The following is a 6,289-nucleotide window of genomic DNA, read 5'->3' on the forward strand; positions in this document are numbered from 1 at the left end:
TCATCTGGCCGCATTGCATCAATATGGATCAAATAATCCATTGGGTGTACATTCAGAGATGGATCAAATTTCTTTTTACCCTTATTTTTATGTAAAGGATCTAGTAGGTTGGGTAGCTTTTGCTATCTTTTTTTCCATTTGGATTTTTTATGCTCCTAATGTTTTGGGGCATCCCGACAATTATATACCTGCTAATCCGATGCCCACCCCGCCTCATATTGTGCCGGAATGGTATTTCCTACCGATCCATGCCATTCTTCGTAGTATACCTGACAAATCGGGAGGTGTAGCCGCAATAGCACCAGTTTTTATATGTCTGTTGGCTTTACCTTTTTTTAAAAGTATGTATGTGCGTAGTTCAAGTTTTCGCCCGATTCACCAAGGAATATTTTGGTTGCTTTTGGCGGATCGCTTACTACTAGGTTGGATCGGATGTCAACCAGTGGAGGCACCTTTTGTTACTATTGGACAAATTCCTCCTTTAGTTTTCTTCTTGTTCTTTGCCATAACGCCCATTCCGGGACGAGTTGGAAGAGGAATTCCTAATTCTTACACGGATGAGCCCTAGCCCTGTAAGCCCACACCTGATCAGTGAAAAATTATGACACCAATCATTTACGTATTACACCAAGAATGAATTGACAAGCGCATACCTTTTTTTGTTGGCTATTTTTATATAGCTTAGATAGGGCAAAGATTTTTGAAATAAAGGCGAAGAAGAATCATCGTGCTAATAGACTTACCGCTCATACAGCTCCCAGCCAACAAGCAGTTAGCCTTCTTTTCCAAGGAATTCCAATGTGGATGACTGGACATCAGCAATAACTGGAGCCGAGCTTTCACAAAAACATACGAACCCACCCTATCATTTAAGGGGTACTAAAATCAACGTGTCAATCATCAGAATAGTTTAGAACTCGAGATGGGATGAATACCCGTTGTTAGAGTTAGATTATCCGCGGCTCTTGGTCTTGGAGGTGTTACCGGCGCTATTGAATCTGGTCTGTCTGTAGTAACCAATTCCTTTCCTGGCTTCACTCTATGCCTTCCTGGTGGGTGACTGCTTTCTTTGCCTATCCACTGTTGGAGGAATAATAGCATTTGAAATGGAATCATCATAAGCTGCTATTTTTTCTCCGGCTATTGAGCCAAGTGGGACAGAATGAACTCTTACTGTTCTCGTAACCGGTGCCGAAAGCCGGAGCTGACTTTCACGAATCAAGCCCGGTAAGGTGAACTGAGGGTAGGGACCTCTTTCATTCGTAGCACGACATGACATAAGCTACTTCTGGACAGGCAATATCTTCTCTCTTTCCAATGGTCCTAGTTCAGTTAGCCATAGCATAGTGAATCCGGACACAGAGCAATAGCGGTTCAAAGACACATGGTATGAGCTAGCGGCGATACATAATGGAATAGAGGATAGCGCGTGAAGTACGGGAGTAGGGGACTTCTTTATTCTCATAATAAACAGGGCAAGAGCTACAGATGGCACGGGATAGTCGCTCTTTCAGATAATGCGATAGCGCCTTGATCGAGCCACGAGGCGAAGGTTAGCACGGTTGAGTACACTTATTCCAGCTAACGGCAAAACCATAGAATAGTCATAGTAGTAGGCCTTGAGTCTATTCTATAGGCTACCTCTCCCTCGGCAGCTAGGCATAGTTCAAATAGGCATATCTAAGATAGGCCTTCTTCTCTTCTGGCAATATCAACATGGCATCTCAGGCAGGCTGTCACTTCTTTCGGATGCAAGATGAGATGGCAGTTTGGTAAATCAATGATGAGGGATAGCGCAATAAGTAGCCTTAGCGCATAGCGCATCCGACAGCCAGCCCTACCCTGGTAGTGGAAGTGGATGAAACGTCAGGAGGCAGTGAAGAAAGCACTAGAGGTAGGCTGCTCTATACCTTATTTCTAAATATGTGATTTTTCGCTCTTAGCGGATAGGATGCTTTCGATTCCTTAGCAGAGCTAATTCGATCTTCTCCTTTCTCTGGGTACGGTACAAAGAAGACCAAATGGATAGAAGAATCCTCAGACCCAATCGACACAGTACCGAGCCAGAGCAGTCTAAGACGGGACAAGAGACTCTTTGTTCACAGCTTCACATCCTCATCTTTTTGAAAAAGCAAGCTCAAAGCTTAAAGGCTAAGATCACATAACTACTGTAAAGCGAAAGGCGAAAGAAGTGGCTTAGCTTAACCTCTTCATAGACACATGGGCGATCCAAGGATTTAGGTTCAAATCAAATCCATCTCCCCACAGTTATAAAGATAGGCTTCGGATTCGTTCAAAGAGAAAGAGTAGTACTTGCTATTTTTTTCTCCCTCTCGCCCCTATTCGATAAGGCAAGCTGCTAGTCGAACTAGAGCCTTATTACCGTTCCTGACCCAATCCAACTCGGATCAGTTGGCAAATCGAACCCTAAAACCAAAGGGGGGTACTTTACTAAAAAAAGGATCCCTAAAATCATACTTGATAAGGCCGAACCGGACCAGAATCTTTTAAGCTTTTACTACGCTATGGGCAAACTTACTCTAGGTACACAGAAAGACCAAGCTAAGCCAATCTCACGCCGAAACAGGGAAATTCTAGCCCTTGAAAGCAGCCCACTTCGTCCCTCTATCCCGGAGTTACCTTAGCTTAAGGAGCTCATCTAACTAAAATCAATTCCACGATTCAATCTTTCTTGTGAAACGTTCATATTAACATCTTAAGGGGGATGCGAGTAAGAAGTTCTTTCCTTCTCTTCTAGTATAGGCCGCAGGGATCACTTCACTTGGCTTACTTCGTACTGAATGCCCTACTTACTGAGGTCCCGCCCCGAGAGAACTCGCGATGAGCTCTTAGTGATTAGTCAGAACCGGGTCCAGCTAGTCTTTTCAGATCCTGCCTGCAAAAAAAGGGTCTAGTAAGCGCGGATTCCCTAGAAAAAAGAATATCATAGAAAGCTTTTCTCTTTAGGGGCGGGCATAGAACAGAGCTAGACTTCACAAAGGCGTTCCATCGATCCAATCCCTACTTCTTTTGGTCTCAAAATTACAGAAGAGGGAAAGATCTGAGGATAGGATTCTAGTTCTCCCCAAGGGAAATCCAGCCTTTGAAACTAGTTCAAATCGAACTCAATGGTTACACAAAGTGTTCACCAGAAAGCGCTCAAGAGAGAGAGAGTAAAGGAACTTACGGAGGAAGGTTTTTTCGTAGCCTTTGACTTAACTGTTGGATCATCAGATCACTTGATATTACTGCCCGGAACGAAAATTCGAAAGTAGGAAAAAGGCAAGATCAAAGTTCTTCCTTGAGGCCGGCTCAGCTAACCGATATGATGCCGAATTCCCGGCTCGCTTTTCTTTCGCGCCTTCTGTTAGGTGGGCAGCGCTACCCCCCTTTGTTTGCGTTGTCCTGCTTTCGCGGTAGAAGCAGGAACCGCCTTCAATGACAAGCGAAGCATACTTTCTTCATATGCGATTTATCTCTTTTAGAATCTTCTCCTTGTTTCAAAGAGGGCCCTGATGCCCCTAAAGATTGAACTATACCGCTAGGGGGCGAAACCAGGATACCTCGACGATACTTTTAGATAATAGAATAGCAGATAGGGGGAGTGTATCGCGGAATCATCCAGTGGTGACCAACCAAAAGAAGTTGCGTTGATTATTCAATGATAAGATCATGGCACGAAAATACTTAAGGATTGGGGTAACCAGGCCGGGCGGCAGACACTTCAATGAAAGAGCTCCTTTGGAATCTTCCTTGAGAAAAGAGAATGAAATAGCATCCTTCCCTACCCCATCAGATAGGATAAAGGGCCTCTTTTCAAAGAATAAATTCCTTTTCTTATGCTTAAGCCTATGTACTTTTTTTTCAGTAGAATCTGCTGCCCTAGATTCATCGTCTAACCTTCTTTCAAAGCTCACTTCAAACTCTATACCTATTGTGTGATAGGGCCAAGAGTCCTCCGCCTTCAGCAGCTCTGTTATTTAGTTAGAATACGCTTACTAAATCCCACTTTTGATGAGCAGAAGTCGCGCTCAATTCGATTCGTATTTTACTACTAGGTGATATGTATGAATATCCTCAGATTCGTGCAAACTCCGATCGAAGACAGAAATCTGCCATTGCCGGAGACCCGCGTTCGAAGTGGGGAGTCGCTTCGGGCCAGCCAGCAGGGGCAACTTATCAGAAAAGACTTGCTCCAACTCCTTAACAAGCGAAGGAAATAAAGAAGCACGAGGGCGGGTTCTCTTTGAAGAGAAGGGGTCAAAATCTTCCCAATCAAATCCATGGCCCATCCCCGAAATGGACAAGGCTTTACTATGGGATTCAGAGGTATAGCTGATCCTGCATGATGACCCCTGCCTCCTCCTTACTTGGTTCAGATATAGATCCTATTTAGCTAAAAGCGCTGGCATTGGAATTCGCCTATTATAGACTCGTTGTGATATTGCAATTAAGGAAAGAAATCTAGTTTTCAAGGAGTGGGGGCTTTGGTAAAAGATTGAGTCTAACAGGTATTTATTCAGTTGCCACGTATGGGGCCTTTAGCTCAGTAAGGCCTACAGCTTCACCAAAGCAAATCGAACATTTCTAGCAGGAATAGAGAGACCTGAGTCGGTAAAACAAGGAAGAAACCTATGTAGTGGGTTCGACTCCCACAGGAGCGAAGGAGGATTTGTCAAGGCCATCCTTTGCTAGTTCATTCATTCCCTGCTGTCTCTTAAATATATATAAGATGTAAACTCTTCTTTCAACTCGGAGTAAAGCCCTTCTCTTTCTTTAGGAGCATAAGAAGATGAATCCGAAAAGAAGAAGCTATTTCGGAATAAGATCAGCTATTTCACCTGTTGTCGTAATTGCTAGTAGTAGTTGGTAAAGGTAGAAGGATGGTCAAGGTGCGTAGCCTAGGATTTGAAAGAAAAGGTAATCCTCTGCTAATATCTTTTCTAATAGAAAAAAAAAAAAACAACATTGTGCTCTTGCTTGCTACAATCTTTGACTCTACCTATACCTAGTGAGTTGCCTGCCTACCCGAAGTTCTCCTCTTCTTCTTATTAAGAGCTACAAAGTGCTTTTTCGATTCCCCGACATCTACTAATTTCTTCTTCAATCGATGCCAATTCGGCTATTTACTGATCGCCTATCGCCTTTTGCCTGTAAGTGAATGAGGAATGATTTAACTTCGAAGTCGTAGAGCGCGGGGCTGGAAGCTCAAGCTCACCTTTCATTAGCTGGGGAACATACCGGATTCTTAGTCTGAGAATTCAATATCTCATACACCAGGGCTATACTTTGAATCACTAACTTACAGGTTTGCTTAATAGAACGACAGGCTTACTACAGCTAGAACCAGTGGACTGAAATGATTCTGATTCTTCCTTACGAGATATCCCCGGGGATTAAGAACCTCTATCAAATAGGGGGCCAGCTTTCTATCACTTTATATATCCACTTTATTACTTGGGACTTCCTGACTCATCACCTTCCTCTAGTGCTCAAAGTCCTACTGGATTGGATGGCTTTGCTTGCTTGCACGAGGGCGGCTATAGGCTTGCGGATCATTCAATAGGAGTCAAGTGAAATAGCCGACATCTCTGTATGAAAGAAACCTAACCCGCCATTTTACAGTAAGTAGAGTTACATCGATTTCAGGAAGTGTGCCTGTGGGCCAACAATTGACAACTGAATTCTTATTGCCCCCTCCTATTCATTGTTTTGATTTGTTTTCAATTACCTTCGCCGCGTGCCACGGAATGGAAGGGGGGTCGATCTGCCAACACTCCTTTCGATAAGTTCCCGCTCGAAGCTCTACCAACTCGGATGCTTTGAAAACAACTCGTTTCGTAAAGCTCCAGCTTTCAACTACCTTTTTCTGGAAAAACGATGATGATTGACCCCCTCGCCGCTGTTGGAGTAAAGGCATGCCCTGGGCCAGCCCTCTCACCAACCTCAAATACAAGACTGAGACTTGCCCTACTTCGATCGCTTGTAAATAATAAACTTGAAGCGCAAAAGAACGTATACTCTAGTCCAGTCCGAGGAGCCCTGTCGATGGAAAGGGGAAAGGAATTGGCGATCACTGGCTCTTGCCAATTGTGGGAGAAGGGCTCGAACCCCTGACTCCTACCCCTACTCAGTTGAATCTTGTAAATAATAAACTTGAAGTAAAGGGCATAGCCTGAAAGGCGAGTTATAAGTTTGCTCTTACTCTTATCCGGGATTCGCTTCCAACTCTGATAGTTATGGGGGAAGTAGTCCTTCAATCAAATCCAGCTTGGAGGCGGAAAGTCTT

Source organism: Arachis hypogaea, unplaced genomic scaffold (assembly GCF_003086295.3).
Source record: "Arachis hypogaea cultivar Tifrunner unplaced genomic scaffold, arahy.Tifrunner.gnm2.J5K5 arahy.Tifrunner.gnm2.scaffold_78, whole genome shotgun sequence".
Taxonomy (NCBI): Eukaryota; Viridiplantae; Streptophyta; class Magnoliopsida; order Fabales; family Fabaceae; genus Arachis; species Arachis hypogaea.